The sequence below is a fragment of the Papaver somniferum genome, chromosome 3 (assembly GCF_003573695.1).
Source record: "Papaver somniferum cultivar HN1 chromosome 3, ASM357369v1, whole genome shotgun sequence".
In the NCBI taxonomy this organism is placed as follows: domain Eukaryota; kingdom Viridiplantae; phylum Streptophyta; class Magnoliopsida; order Ranunculales; family Papaveraceae; genus Papaver; species Papaver somniferum.
Window position 1 is genome coordinate 82728699 of NC_039360.1, and position 12796 is coordinate 82741494.

Below are 12796 nucleotides of genomic sequence, written 5' to 3' on the forward strand. Positions count from 1 at the left end.
ATTCTTCTTTATAATTAAGGGCTGTAGTTATTTGATTATTATGCAGGGAAGTACTATAAGTTGCGTTTTGTCTATCCCTTTTATGGAGTCGGTTGAATTACTCTTGTTCTTTTTGTATGCACTACTGAGAAATCATCATTCACAAGTGATTCAAAATGCATCATAGTTGATACTGGTCCTTTAAGGCTCTTTACATGTATAGTCGATTGTGTTGATCTTACTGTCCTTAATCAAATGGTATTTTGTTGGTTTCTGGTCCATTACTAATTTTGCAGTCGGAAAGTTCTTGCATATGTTATACGTTGACAATAACATATTAGGAATTGTATGAATAGCTTTACCAAAGTCATTCATTTCCTGTAGTTGAGTATTAATTTGTTTGGTTGGTCCCAAGTGTTTTTACATTGACTTGAGCTCAGTTTTGGCCAGAGCTAGATATAGTACCTGTCCCTCTAGGCAATCAATTCAACATCACCAAATTCCGTCGTGGAAGATAACAAGGTAGTGAAAAACCAAAGAAGAGCTTGATTCACTTTGTTAGCAGAAGAGACCTTTTGTATTCCCTCCACTGCTCCATTGGAGTCTAAATCAGAGCATTACATCTATCTATTGCTGTTCGACTTGGTCTTTGATCTTGTACTAATTTTTCAGTTAAGAAAGCTCTTGCCTATCATCTATCTTTGATTATTGGGACTTTGTTCCTATGTGTTCATTCTCACCAATCATATGGCTCAGATAAGTTAGAATTACTGTTCAAGTGTAAGATTGTCTCTTGTACACTACTAGATTCTTCATTTCCTTGTTTGAACATTCTTGTTATTGGTTTGTTTCGCGAGATTATCTTTTACTTGTCTGTTTCAGTTCTCAAATCAACTGCAGTCGTAATTAGAGACAACATATAGTTGTACGCTGTAAGTCCTGGGACTTTGATCAACATGAACTGTCTTAGAAAAGCACTAGTTTTATTTATACCGAAGTTAGTTGAGACTACCGTAGTGAGCTTCAATTCCAACACTTGAGCAAGTCGATCTATCTCCTGGAGTCCCACCTGAGACCATCCGGAAAAATGGTCTAGTCACTTCACCCCGACCAAACCTCCAAAACCGAGTTTCTTTAAGACTTGCATATATGGGACTCCCTAGCTTTAGGGTCTCCACAACTACACCTACTAACTTGAACTCCTCTTGCAAAGTTGAAATTGACCAGATTGTTCGTTCAATAGCTTAGGCTCATCTTGTGCCCATAGAACAATCTACTATCCTGTCCATTTTTTTAAAAACTTGAAGCCACATCCCAATGAGTGGGTACTGGATTTTTTTTTTTTTTTGTAGGTCTTGCTTGGCCTTGTTTTTACTTTTACCTTCTTTTCTTGTAAAGCAGCTGTCAATTCCTTTCTAATGGTTTTACAGTAGAAGCTCTATAAATTCATGCCGTCAGAACCATCAAAATTTATTAATTAGATATTAATTAACCGATAAATTAATAATTATTAATTTATATATATTTTTAATTAATGGATAAAGAGTATTACATTAACTAGTTGGAAGTCCAACAAGCTAAGCTCCAACGACATACTACTACATTAATTGAACAGATTGTTGTGCTAGCCTACCAGCGAGACTCATGGCAGTAACCTAGCCAAGGAAGCCGAAGCGGATGGGGGGCCTGAGATTGTATCACAAGGGGGGCAAGCTAACTCAACCTTCCATGTTAATTCCTGCAATACTACGCCATTGGGGGCTTGAACCTGGGACCTCCGAGAACGCATGAAACTTTATATATTAACTAGTTGGGACGCCCATGCTCTGCACGGGCCTAAATATTATGCCGAGAGTAAGTATGTTTTGTTGGGGTGTGATTTTAAGAAAAAATAGGTAATTAAAATCGCAAAGTGCTAAAAAGGATACATTAAAAGTAACTTGCAAAATTTACATCAAAAAGTAATCTAAAGTCAGTGAAATAATGAAATTTTATAAAATTGAATGTAACACCAAAAGAATTCATTGTAGTCCTATCTTATCATCTGGTCTCTTTAAGTATTCTTATATGATACCATGCCGGCATCTGGTGCTAACTTGCACAAACATCACCCCGTGAAAACATTTATTTACCTAACCAAAGTCTTCCTAATTATCTACTTCGCTGGAGTATTCACTTTACTGACGTTGCATATGTAATCCAAGCACAAGAAACTTGCTCTGAATATGTTTGTTTCATCCATTTGAATCTGAGAGTGATGCTATCTGTGGGAGTCGAACCCACAACTACATGGCTAAGAACCATATGCTCTTCCAGTTGAGCTAAGACAGCAGAGTACCATTAGTGGATGTAATAAGTAGGATTTGATATAGTGAACACGAATGCGCAAATAATTCATATGCATAAAGGGATGGTAAGAAGAGAGATTACATTGCTCTGGATCAAATTGCTCAACTCCCTATTATAGTTCTCAGGGTATAAAAAAATTTCACTTACCCAAATGTTTTATAAGAATTATTAGAACTTTGCAAGTGGGCCTGAGAAAATCCCAATCTTAGTTGACAAAAATATCACATTCGATAAAACCCATTATGAATAGCAGTTGGCAGTGAGAATTGATGCACAAATATTCTGTTCGATAAAACTCAATATGAAACGTAGTTGGCAGTAAGAACACTTACATTCTGCCAGCTCCACTCATCGCCTGCAACTGCAGTTCTGCTTCTTTGATTGCTATTAACTGCTATCAAATTAAGAAGACACTCGAATATATGCCTGTTCCAGACCATTGAATGTAAAATTGTGCAAAGCTAACAAAATTTGTTTTTGTCCGCCAAAATCAACTTTGATACTCAAAGCCAAGATCCAAAGCTAGGTTCCCTGCGTCCAATATGTAAAGACACATTTATTCAAAATGTAATGTCAGCAGTATATAACTTTAACACATCAACCTTCTCCACATTACCGACCAATGTGGCAACACCCAAAAAAAAAAAAAAAAAGACTAAAAGAACATCCATTGTAATCAGAAACATGAACACCCTACAGGTACTTGGTAGGTTGTCATTAAAGGTCTTTGGATATAAGAGATATGTTGAAGAGTAGCATCTCCCTCCTTCACCACATGAACAGAAACCTTGCGTTCATGATCACTTGGGTTCGATGCAAGGATATCTGCTAGCAGGCTCCAGTGCTTGACTCATAAAAACCTTGTTTGCATTTTTTTTCATATGTAGAGTCTGCCAGCATCCCCAAATGGTAAATCAGGGAGTCAATCCCATTAACGCACATGGTGTACCTGCACAGACATTACCAAGCAAAGGAACAACAATCAAGTTCATGAAAAGTCAACACGTTGAAACTGAAACACCACTATCCATGTCAAGATGCAGTTGCTTGGTTTACCATTGCGCCAACTACACTTACCGAAAATCGAGCAATATCGAACATTCTTACAAAAAATGCTTCTTTGTATTTCATTCCTTGCGGAATAAAACTTTTCAACCCATTTATAATAATATATTATTGTGATACCTGTTCTTGTTTTAGATTTTGAAATCAGCTAATGATCTGCACGTCTATCTCGACATGCTTGATCCTGTTGACAATCGCACTGGAATAAAAACAGAAACATACTGGTGGTTGACCATTTAAATGACTGATCATACAAATTCTTGCTATTAATTTATTGGTCTTTAGGAATATAAATGTGTACAACAAAATTGGGATTCTAGAGCACAATCATTTTTTTAAAGTACTAATTCACAAAATTTTCACAATATTAATCTTCCAGATATAATAACACTGAGCTATTTATTTATAAACTGTTGCCACAATTGTTAGATTAAGTCAATGTGATTATACAGATATGCTTAAGTATATGCTACTTCAGAAACAATAATATATAGTTGTCACAATGACAATCCTGATAAGCCTTTCGAAAAACGATTTTATAGGTAAACCGCATGTTTCTTAAAAAAAAATTGTTTGCTATTTATATTGCGTCTTCATTTGTTTCTCCTTATTGATCTTAAGAATTGTATTAATCCTCCGAATAGTGTTTTAGGCAATGATTACAATGGCTCGCGAGATAGAAAAGTTAAGGATGGATAAAGAACTCAAAAGGGTTGATTTCATATCACTAATATGTCTGCTCATGCTATTCTAACGAAAAACCATACTATTCTATACATATTTAGTATACCCGGCATTTTCTGGTTCAAGATAGCAATGTAAATTAGCAAATATACATAGCATTGTACAATTTAAATTTGTTGGACTTAAATAACGCTTACCATGATCGTCATTGTCTCTCTGTCTCGCCCACCTCGTTGTCCCCAGTTAAAATATCCATCCTATATCATTTGAAGAAGATTATTTGAGCAAGCAACAACCCATATAATTCGATAGTTTTGATTTGTAAGCTGTATAAATCCATGACAACACGTACCATGATTGTTATATTGTATCTACCTTGTTCCCAGTTCATCACTTTTTGTTTATGTAACTTTACTTTGTAAGCTTGTATAAGACCTTGAAATTGCTTATCACAATTTCCATTGTCTGCCCACCTCCTTGACCACAATTTGGTTTTGTTTGAAATTCCGTACTTTCGTTTCGAGAAAATCAAGTGCTCAAGGAATAATGCATGACTATTACATTCCATAGTTTCTAAAAAAAAATCAATAATCAAAAACCATTCCAAAAGCCCGAATTTCCATTTAATTAGAAACCCTAATTCAAGAGCAAAGTAACCCTAATTCTTCACCTATAACATAAATATATATTATTTTGCAAATCAGAAAACAACAACAACAACAAAAAAGGTTAAGAGAACAGAATCACACAATCAAAGTGCGAAAACCCTAGATAGTAATCGGTAAGCATACCTGTAGGAGTCTTTCTTCCCAAAAACACAAACCATATTGATTTTTCTCTGTAGCTAATGGTTAATTTTCGATGATATCAAATCTGCAAAATAAACAGAGAGAATGGAGAAGAAACGGTGAAGAGAAGAAAGAGCAGGAGGAAAGAGGAGGCAAAATAGAACATAGGGTTTGGAAAACGTGGTATTGAGAAAAGAAAAAAAAAATGGGGCTGAAAATAAGATTGGTGGTGTGAAAAAACCAAAGGCTTATATTGGTGTAAATATTTTCGATGGGGCCAGAAGCACTAGGAAGAGAGCTTGATTCGGCTTTCAACCACAGCAGAGAAAAATCACTTGAAATCATATTATTAATTAATTAACAAAACTAGTGACAAAACCCCTAGGTGAACAAACTAGTGATAAGAAAAAACCGGTCATATTATTTTTAACAAATAAAAACCATTTCAAACAAAACTGGGACAAAAACCCCAATTCAAATAAAAAATTTAAAATTTAGTTTTTATTTGATTTCTAAATTCCAAAACTGACCTTCCCTATATAAAAACATTTTTCAAAGGAAAGTTTGGCCAAAAGAAAACAGTAAAAACAATATTTGTTCTCTCTGAATCCAAACAAATCAGATACTAGTCTAATTACGATTCTTCTTTCCTAGTTTTCTTCGTTTTTTTCAGTTCCATATCTCAAAGATTCGTCATCGTCATTGTCTTCTCCCAATTTCTTCGTTTTAAATTCAAAGATTCGTCATCGTCTTCTCCCAATTTCAATTCAAAGATTCAGAGAGCAATTTTAGGTTTGATTGAAGAACCGGAAGAGAAGCTACAAGTTTTGAGATCTGTTTATTCGAGATACGTAGAAGAATCAAATTCAGTTGTTTATTCGAGATCTGGTTGCAATTCAATTTAGCTGAAATCATATTTCCGCTTTTCAAGTTGAAATTGAATCTCGAATTGAAGAATCCAGCTGAACAATCAATCAACTTCGTGTTGATCATCTTCGTTTTCGTATTAATCTTCGTCTTCAATGAATAAATCAACTTTTCAGGTATTCAATTCTCTTTTTTGTGTTGATTTTTGATTTTGTTTGTGTGAATTTGCTAGTCACTCTTGTCGAATAAACTGAATTGATGTTAGCATATGATTTTTTATGTTTGTGTTGATGTTCTTATGAAGGATTCCATCTCTTTGGAACTGTTTTTCAAAAAAAAAAATTGTTGTTGATATTCACATCTGGTGAAACTGTTTTTGGTTTCATCATTTTGTTCTGTAGATTATGGATTCTGTTCTCGCACTTGTATGTCACAAAGAAGATTGTTTAACTCTTCGTATTGGCCTCCAAGAGTCTTTTGCTAATTTTAAGACTAGTATATGCTCAAGTTTGTGTGAATTCTCTCCTCCTTCTATGGAAATTTTTGATTTTGTTTGTGTGAATTTGCTAGTCACTCTTGTCGAATAAACTGAATTGATGTTAGCATATGATTTTTTATGTTTGTGTTGATGTTCTTATGAAGGATTCCATCTTTTTGGAACTGTTTTTCAAAAAAAAAAAATTGTTGTTGATATTCACATCTGGTGAAACTGTTTTTGGTTTCATCATTTTGTTCTGTATATTATGGATTCTGTTCTCGCACTTGTATGTCACAAAGAAGATTGTTTAACTCTTCGTATTGGCCTCCAAGAGTCTTTTGCTAATTTGAAGACTAGTATATGCTCAAGTTGATGTGAATTCTCTCCTCCTTCTATGGAAATTTTTCACATGGTTGATGATCATCAAAAGGTCATTCATTCTGATTTTGATCTTCAATGTTTTGCTCTATTTAGTATGTATAATAAAGAAGGGATTATGGAGTTACTCGTAAGTCACAAAGCTGAGAGTTATGGTTCAATAAGTTCAGGAATTATAGCTTTTGATGACCAGCCACAAAGTTCTGGAATTATACCTTTTGAGAAGCCACGGATTGATTATGATGTTCCAGATAAAATTAAGGAACCGTTGAAGTCTGCTCACTGGTTACATCTTTTCAAGGAGTTGAACAGTTGTTTCCGGGAGGTGTTGAACAAGTTCGTTGTGATTTACAGAAGTATCACGCAGCATGGTTATGAATACATGGTATATAGGAATGAGAAGTTGAGGATTGGTGCACGTTGTGCTAATAAGAACAAAGAGGAGAAATGTGACTGGCATTTATATGCTGTGTCTGTTGATGGTGTTGTAGGAAGTCCTTTTATTATCAAGGAACTAAATAATCAGCATACTTGTGTTGGTGGATTTGTTAACATGCCAGGATATCGAAGAAACTAGTTAGTAGCTTGATTATTGATGAAATTAAACAGGATCCTAATAAGAAAACTAAGCATATTATGGAATCTTTTACGAGAGACTTCGGCTTTGACATTAGTCGTTATTATGCATACGCAGGTAAGAAGCATGCACTGAATACTTCATGGGGAGAGAACGAGAAATCTTTTATGTTCTTGAACTGGTATAAAAACAAGTTGATTGAAACCAATCCTGGTTCTCACGTGGTTTTGGAAGTTGAAGAAGGGACCATAATTTCAGAGGATGTTTATCTGTTTTGAAGCTTGTAGTCGTGGATTCAATTTCTGTCGTCCTGTATTATTCGTTGATGCGGCTCACTTGAAAAGCAAGTACCTTGGTCATATGATGGCAGCAACAGGTCTAACCGGAAATGATGGTAAGGTTTTTATCATTTTTTTATGTTGGTTTCATCATTTTTTTTATGTTGGTTTCATCATTTTTTATGTTTGGTTTTCATCGCATCTTATGCTTGTGTTATGCTTTCTGTTCATGTTACAGAAATCTTCCCTCTTGCTTATGGTGTGGTTTCATCGGAGAATGAAGCGAACTGGAAATGGTTTTTGGATAATTTGAAGAAAGTCCTTTCTCCTTTGCGACCAAAGCTTACTTTTGTGAGTGATCGAGGTATTGGATTGGTAACACAAATTCCTATTGTTTTTCCTGAGGCTTTTCATGGTTGGTGCTACTGGCATATGGAATGCAATATCAATACATGCTTACCAAAGAGTTGCAAAGTTTATAACAAATATGTATTGGGACTGTTTAAGAAATGTGCGTATGCTTCTACTCATAAAGAATTTTCAGAGAATTGGGATAAGTTGAGGAAGGTTCAAAATCAGAAGTTACAAGACTATCTAAGTAGAGCTCCTCTTGATAAATGGGCAAGTTTTTTCTTCAAGGGTCGACGATATGGTAGGTTGTGTTCAAATATTGCTGAGAGTTTCAATGGTTCGGTCGTTGAAGAGAGAGAGAAGCCTATAGCCATCATGGTTGATGAGATCAGGGTGAAGCTAATGGACCAAATGTGTAAACGTCGCGAGGACTCTGCTAACTTAATGAAATGGCGTCAAACTCTATGTCCAGAATATGAAGCTCTACTCCACGACAACAAGATGCATGGATGTAACTACCAAGTCACCAAGTCGTCGGAATATGTGTTTGAAGTTCATGCTTCATTAACACAGACTGTCAATTTGAAAAGAAGAACATGTTCTTGCAACCGTTGGCGTATTGACGGTTTCCCGTGTGCCCATGCTGTCCGTTGCATCATGGTGAATGGAGAAGATCCTTACAATTATGTTGAGCACTACTTTACAGTAAAGTTCTACCGAGAATCGTATAAACATGCAATCAATCTGTTCCCACAGTCGAAAAGCCCGTGACAGTGTCGCCGAAATCGATGGTTTTTGGTCCGAATAATGGACCACAACCAGGACGTCCATCGAAGAAGAAGAGGATTCCTAATACAGGTTCAGTTGCCAATAAGAAGATGAGAACCTGTGGTTCCTGCAAGGTTTTGACCACCCATAATAAACGGACATGCCCTTCTCGTCAGATTTCATGAGAACTTGTAGTCATTTCGACTAGACTACAATATGTGGTTCCTGCAAGTCATCGAATTTTACTCTTAGTTTCGTTTGCTAGACTACAATATGTGTTTCATTTACTATTTCATATTTTTTGTTTTAGAAGTTAATATGCTGCAGGTGTTTTCATTTTATATTTTGTCTAAGAATTAAGTTTGATTAAGTTTAAGTTTTTCAGAATTTTTACAGGCCTTTATAGTTTGGTGTAACCGAATCAGGTTTCATCATTTTTTGATGAAACCAGAAAGGGTTTCATCTTATTTTGGTGGAACCATTGTTTTACTGTCACTTTTTCTTCTATATTTTTTGACAACACAGTAGATGATGTTTTGTCTACTGTTTATTGGTGCCGCAAATATATGACACATCATTTATGGATAGTTTTTATAAAAATGAGACATCATATTTCTGTAGACATAAGCTTTTAAGGAAATACAACTGAAATAGCACGAAATCGTTTTTTATATAAACTGTAACCATTTCACAAGTACTTTAAACTTCAACTAAAACTTGAATCTGCAAGGAGAACTGTATGTCAAGGAGTATCATCATTACAATAACCATTTCAAAAGTAATTTAAAATTCAACTAAAACTGAATGTTCAATAGGACGGGCACGACATGCGAGTATTATCTATATTGTCAAGGAGTATCTTCAACGCCAACTTTGGTCTCATATTATGCACCTTTTCTCGTATATCATCTGTAGACATGTTTCCTTTCAAGAGGCTCTTCATGTAATAGCAAACATGCAGGCCACAATCGTTCCTGAAAAACCAAAACAATGTCTCAATTGTTACAAAGTGACTAGCTGAGAGTGTTCTGATATTAGTATCTATATGTAAAGCATTCGGTTACAAGTGATGTAATGATTTCAAGCATATGCATATGTGAACTATAAACTTCCAAACATAACTTACCCTATTTGTTCACAACATGTAGGGTTGTGCAAAGAGTATGTTGTTGGCTGACTTGCCTGCTGATCACAGGGGAGCTTTGCGTCGTGCTGTGCAAATGCTGATACTATACGTTGTTTCATGCTTTCAGCACTTTTTCTGCATTCCTCTCCCGTGGAAGCCAAGGAGTTGTAGTGATAAAATTCCCCGGTTTCAAAATCAAAAGTAAGCAATGTCCAATGGTTTACATCTCCAAGTGATGTCAGCAACGGAACGAACAAAAACCGCACGCTATAATCCATTTTGTCGATGAAGCCTTCTATTACAGCACCACATTTCTTTCCTAATGAGTGACATGTCTGAAACAAAATACCAGATAAAAGCTCCTTAATTAGTTACAGACATGCAAGTTTGATGAAACCAAACTTTGTTCCATCAAAATTAACCATATAAACAACATCATTTTTTGTTTTCCACAACTATTTTTTATGCCAAAAAATTTACATTAAAGAATTTCGGAGTAAACTTACATAGGCAAATGTGCTTATAAACACAGCTCTCTGGTACTTTGGAGAACCATCTTGTTTCAACTCATTTTTTTTGATGTTGTTTTGCAGCTTCAAAATGTAGAACTCTATAATGTCTCCTGCGACGTCACCCTCTCTCATCAAATTATCCATCATCTTCCCCGATATATGTAATTGAAGATTTAAATGCTCCCACGCCGTTGACCTGTTAATTTTATTTTTTAAAAAGCTAGTCAATGATGGATAAAAAAGGAGAAACAATGCATAACTTGGAACAAAATTTTGATGAAACCAGTCTTGGTTACATCAGTTATTTCCCAATTACCTTTCATTGTTCTTTCTGAAAAAAGTGGTCACGAGGGGTTTCTCATTTTGTTGAGTACTTTCAAGATCTTCAAGTTATCAACTGGTTTCAACTTCACCCCCTGTACTTCCTGCACCTTCTTGTTCTCCTTGCACTTACGAGCTGTAACCTTTCTTCTTTTTTTCACACTGGTGTTGTAATCCTGCATTCTGATAGGTGGAACCAAATTCCTTCTGTCTTCCCTCATTCTTGTAACCATGTTACTCATCCTTTGCGCAGCACTGAGTTCTCCCTGTCCTTTCTCTTGACTGTCACACTGCGACAGTCCTAAATCAAATCCAGGTTGTTCATTCTCTAACTCAAGTAAATCATTCGCCATCTTTACAGCTGGGTAGTAGTATACGCTTCAACATTTGGCTTTGACGACGAACAACCTTTCTTATTGTATTCGTATTCCATTTTCCTGATAACATCTTCATCAATTACAAATTGAGTTTCGTTTTCTTCTTGTTCAATAATTTGCTTCGACGAAGAATCTTTGCTCATTTCAGATTCCACCCGCTCTGCCACCTTGATATCCTCAACGGTATTTGGAGTCAACTCAGTACCCTCTCCTTCTTGTTCATCATTGGTGACTGGCATCGACGAAGAAGCTTTGCTCATTTCAGATTCCACCCGCTCTGCCACCTTGATATCCTCAATGGTATTTGGAGTCAACTCAGTACCCTCTCCTTCTTGTTCATCATTGGTGACTGGCATCGACGAAGAAGCTTTGCTCATTTCAGATTCAACCCGCTCTGCCACCTTGATATCCTCAACGGTATTTGGAGTCAACTCAGTACCCTCTCCTTCTTGTTCATCATTGGTGACTGGCATCGATGAAGTAGCTTTCTCCATTTCAGATTCAACCCGCTCTGCCACCTTGATATCCTCAATATTTGGAGTCAACTCAGTACCTCTCCTTCTTGTTCATCATTGGTGACTGGCATCGATGAAGTAGCTTTCTCCATTTCAGATTCAACCCGCTCTGCCACCTTGATATCCTCGATATTATTTGGAGTCAACTCAGTACCATCTCCTTCTTGTTCATCATCGGTGACTGTCTTCGACGAAGAAGATATGACCTGCTCTTGTTCAGATTCTTGTTCATTTATCATGTTAACATCCCTTGTTATAACCTGCAATATTAAGATACCTAAGTTATTTTATTTTTCATCTTCCTGTGTCAAAACCTAATGCTGTAAAAATCAAAAACTTCTGAAAGAATAAAAAGAACTGGCCAATTCATCAAACAAATATTAACTTGAAATGATGAAACCAAATCTGGTTCCATCAAAAGAATGATGGAACCAAATCTGGTTTCATCAAAAAAATGATGAAATGTATAAGAAAATTGTAATATATGCGAGTAATTCAATTGTTACTAAGAAAAATCAAATCTATCTTTGTACCAGTTGTTGTTCCCTGTCCTCGGCATCATATTTTGCCAGAGTGATTCTTCTTTAGAAAGAACATATGTAGTATTGGTCCTAAGCTTTTCAATCAATGCTCGTGCAAATTGGTATTTGGCTTTGAAGGAGTTAGCTTCACTGCTAGCACCAACATTTTCTTCATCTTGCACTTTAATCGGCACTTCATTTTCTTCATCTGGCACAACAATTTCCACTTCATCTACGGGATCAGCCAAGCGCATTTCTGATTCGTCATACTGAAGCAAGAATGATCCCTTTCGGTGACCAATATTCTCCTGCAGTACACAAGAAAAATTGGTTTCAGCTAAAAATTTGATAAATCCAAAACTGGTTTCATCAAAAAAGTTAATCTGAACAAGAAAATATTTACCAAAATTCGTTTAAAATAAAACATGACATTCCAAGAAAAGCATTTTTAATGGTAACAAGTAATGGTAAGAACTCATAGCAATAATCTAATAAAACCCTCGAAGATTTCGAATATTGTCTAACAAAAATATCAAATAAAACCCTCGAAGTTATCTAAGAAACAAAAATTCAGCTAGAATTTTTGATGAAACCAAAATTGGTTCCATCAGAAAAGTAAATCTTCTAAGTAAATATTTACCTTAGACCAAAGTTCTGTTTTTTCTTCAAGATTCTCGAAGTTAGACAATACTTGTTGACAGATGTTGCTAAGGTTCCATCTAGCAAACCTCGGATACTTGTCTAGCCCATGCTTTCTTTGTGCGATCTTTGTCATCTCTGCCAACCAATACTGAAAAAAAAAACAACAACCAATATTCAAATTAATCATCAAAAACAAGTCGCTTATTATTCAACAACCAAT

General features: G+C 35.6%; 1 long non-coding RNA gene and 1 other non-coding gene across 2 annotated transcripts; both read right to left on the reverse strand.

Moving 5' to 3' along the window:
- Positions 1-2237: 2237 nt before the first annotated feature.
- TRNAK-CUU lies at positions 2238-2310 on the reverse strand. Its single transcript has one exon. It is a non-coding gene; the product is annotated as a tRNA-Lys (tRNA).
- Positions 2311-2619: 309 nt separating this feature from the next.
- Positions 2620-5008, reverse strand: LOC113361414. Its single transcript, XR_003365113.1, has 4 exons — positions 4869-5008; positions 4430-4650; positions 4275-4334; positions 2620-3277 (listed from the first exon to the last, which is right to left on the reverse strand). It is a non-coding gene; the product is annotated as an uncharacterized LOC113361414 (long non-coding RNA).
- Between the last annotated feature and the right edge of the window lie 7788 nt (positions 5009-12796).